This window comes from Pseudorasbora parva, chromosome 9 (assembly GCF_024679245.1).
Source record: "Pseudorasbora parva isolate DD20220531a chromosome 9, ASM2467924v1, whole genome shotgun sequence".
Lineage (NCBI taxonomy): Eukaryota > Metazoa > Chordata > Actinopteri > Cypriniformes > Gobionidae > Pseudorasbora > Pseudorasbora parva.
In genome coordinates, this window is record NC_090180.1 from 21261325 (window position 1) to 21265200 (window position 3876).

Consider the following 3876-nt stretch of genomic DNA (forward strand, 5'->3'; position numbering starts at 1 on the left):
ATGAAGTTCCGGGTGTCACGGTTCATGGATTCCCTGTCTCACTCTTGGGTGCGTGTTGAATGTAGGTGAGGGCGGAGCCTGGGATTGGCTCATCACGCACCTGTGGCTGATCACCTGCACCAGCTGCAACTCATCACCTTCACCCTATTTAGTCTCTCTGTTTCTCTCTTGTCTTTGTCAGAGCGTTGTTGGATGTTCCCCTTGTGTCTCCGTGTTGGTTGTCGTTTCCCCCTTCTGTGAAACGCTGGATCCCTTCCCGGATTACCTCAACCGCGCTCCCGAGTCACTGCTGCTCACAGCCTGCCCGTGTCGCCAACAGAGTCTCTCTCACTGCTCCGTCTTATCCGGACTTCTTCTGTGTTCTGAGTTTTGGCTTCTGTGACACTTCTGTCAATAAACTGAGTTACTTGCAATTGAATCCTGCCTCTGTGAATCCGTTACAGAACGCTCTGACCAACCATGGATTCAGCGAGTATCAACGCCCTACTGACCAGCAGCAACGAGAGACTGGACCAGCAGGAGGCGAACTTAACTGCCACAGGACAGGCACTACACACCTTGGTGGCATGGGTGGCCGAGCTGACCCAACAGATGCAACAACTCGTCGGTCCCACTGTGCCCGACCCACCGCCGATTCCCCACACACCATCTGCATCGCGGCAACCGGAACCACGTCTGCCTACCCCCGAGAATTATGCCGGTGAGAGCAATTATTGCAGAGCCTTCCTTACCAAGTGTTCCTTGTTTTTCGCTCTTCAACCGCAGACTTTCAACACAGAGAGATCCAAGGTGGCATTCGTCCTCACCCTGCTCTCCGGACGAGCCGCACTTTGGGGAACGGCGGTGTGGGAGAACCAACATCCTTGCTGCTCCTCGTTCCAGACGCTGGCGGCAGAGATGAGAAGGGTGTTTGACCGAGCGGTGACCGGAAGAGAAGCGGCATGTCAACCCGCAGAGCTCCGCCAAGGTAACCGCTCGGTCTCGGATTATTCCATCGAGTTCCGCACCCTGGCCGCCGAGTGCAAGTGGAACGAGGAGGCACAGTGGGACATGTTCCTGCATGGGCTGGCTGACCGAATCCAGAAGGAGATATTCGCCATCGACCTTCCGGAGAAGATTGACGGTCTCATTGATCTTGCTTTGAGGGTGGACGCTCGTCTGAGTCGGCTGAGGTCCAGGATGGAGCCTCAGCATGGGAGTGTCGAATGCCCTCAGGCCAGCGCTACGGATGCGGTCAGCTACACCTTCGACCCGGAGCCCATGCAGGTGGGTCGAGCTCGGCTCTCCCGGGAGGAGAAGGCGAGACGGAGATCCCGTGGTCTTTGCCTGTACTGCGGCGGGAACGGACACCTGCTAGACTCCTGCCCGGTAAAAGACCACGCCCGGCGGTAAAAGGAAGGCTACTGTCGGGCGGGATCTCCGTGGAAAAGACCTCATCCTCCACTCTCCTCCCGGTGAGATTGCTGTGGGCAGCTCAGGATTATTCCAGCCTCGCCCTCCTCGACTCGGGAGCGGAAGGTAACTTCATTGACTCTGCCCTTGCTCACAAACTTAACATACCCACCATACCCAACATACCCAACATGCACTCAAGAACACCATCTCTGTCAACGCACTCAACGGACAAGTTCTCCCTGACATTTCATTCACCACTGAACCACTTACACTGATCACTTCCGGCAACCACACCGAACGCATTTCATTTTTCATCCTGGACTCCCCTTTGGCTCCCGTTGTCCTCGGTCACCCTTGGCTGGAGTTACACAATCCAAGGGTTGACTGGGGACAAAACTCTGTGTCTGCGTGGAGTGATAAATGTTATGAGTCTTGTTTGGTGTCTGCTTGTTCGTCTGTTTCTCGTTCTGTTTTTCAGAGTGAGACGGTGAATCTGTCTAACGTGCCTCCGGAGTACCTCGACCTGAAGGAAGTGTTCAGTAAGTCCCGAGCTGCTTCTCTCCCTCCGCATCGTCCCTATGACTGTGCTATAGATTTACTCCCAGGTAAGTCTCCGCCTAAGGGCAAACTATACTCTCTTTCTATTCCAGAGAGGGAGGCCATGGAGAAATATATTTCTGATTCTCTAGCCTCCAAATTCATCCGCCCTTCCTCTTCTCCAGCGGGGGCGGGGTTCTTCTTCGTGGGGAAGAAGGATGGTTCTCTGCGACCTTGCATTGATTACCGAGGGCTGAATAACATCACGGTAAAGAATACCTATCCTTTGCCATTGATGTCTTCAGCTTTCGAGAGGTTACAGGGAGCATCCGTCTTCACGAAGTTGGACTTACGTAACGCTTATCATTTGGTTCGCATCAGGGAGGGGGATGAATGGAAAACCGCATTTAACACCCCCAGGGGGCATTTTGAATACTTGGTCATGCCTTTCGGCCTTTCCAACTCCCCAGCGGTTTTCCAGGCACTCGTCAATGATGTGTTGAGAGACATGGTCGACCAATTCATATATGTCTACCTGGATGACATTTTGATTTTTTCTTCGTCTCTCCAGGAACATGTTCGACACGTCAGACGAGTGCTTCAGAGGTTGCTAGAGAATGGGCTTTTTGTCAAGGCGGAGAAATGCGCTTTTCATGCACAGTCTGTTCCTTTTTTAGGGTACATCGTGTCATCGGAGGGAATGCGCATGGATCCCGACAAGGTTAAGGCTGTGATGGATTGGCCAAGTCCAGATTCCCGTAAGGCCCTACAGAGGTTTCTGGGGTTCGCCAATTTCTATCGGCGTTTTATTCGCAATTTCAGCCAACTAGCCGCACCTCTGACTGCCTTGACCTCTCCCCGAACGACGTTCAGGTGGTCCGATACAGCCGAGGCTGTATTCGCCAAACTCAAAAGCCGCTTTGTTTCGGCTCCCATCTTAGTCGCCCCTGATTCCACACGTCAGTTCGTGGTAGAGGTCGACGCGTCAGAGGTGGGGGTAGGAGCGGTTCTTTCACAGCGCTCTCCCTCAGATGACAAGATGCACCCGTGCGCGTTTTTCTCCCATCGTCTTTCTCCTGCCGAACGCAATTATGACATTGGTAACAGAGAGTTGTTGGCCGTCAAGTTAGCGTTGGAGGAGTGGCGTCATTGGCTTGAAGGGTTGGGGGTACCTTTTATTGTATGGACGGATCATAAGAACCTTGAATATATTAGATCTGCTAAAAGACTCAACTCCAGGCAGGCTCGGTGGGCACTTTTTTCGGACGTTTTGACTTTGTTCTCTCGTACCGCCCCGGGTCTAAAAACATCAAACCCGACTCTTTATCTCGTATTTTTGATGCTTCCGAACGCCCGGTTACTCCCGAGTGTATTTTGCCAGAGAAGATAGTTATCTCTACACTCACATGGGAGATCGAATCGAAGGTCAAAGTGGCCTTAGAAGGGGTAACGCCCCCGCCCGGCGGCCCACCGAGTTGTTTGTTCGTTCCGGAGGGGTTAAGATCCGAGGTCCTCAAATGGGGTCACTGCTCCAACATTGCCTGTCATCCAGGGGTAAACCGCACTTGCAGTTTAATAAAGTAACGATTTTGGTGGCCACTTATGGCTCGCGACATTCGCAGTTTCGTTTTGGCTTGCTCGGTCTGTGCGGTTGGTAAGACATCTAACCAACCTCCCCAGGGGTTACTTCAGCCGCTGTCTGTTCCTTCGAGACCCTGGTCCCACATCGCTCTAGATTTTGTTACCGCCCTCCCGCCCTCCCAGGGCAAGACGGTCGTTTTGACCGTCGTGGACCGATTCTCGAAGGCAGCACATTTCATTCCCTTGCCCAAATTACCCTCAGCCAAGGAGACAGCGGTATCTGTAGTAGATCACGTCTTTCGGTTACATGGCCTCCCGATGGACGTGGTCTCCGACAGAGGTTCCCAATTTGTGTCCAAATTT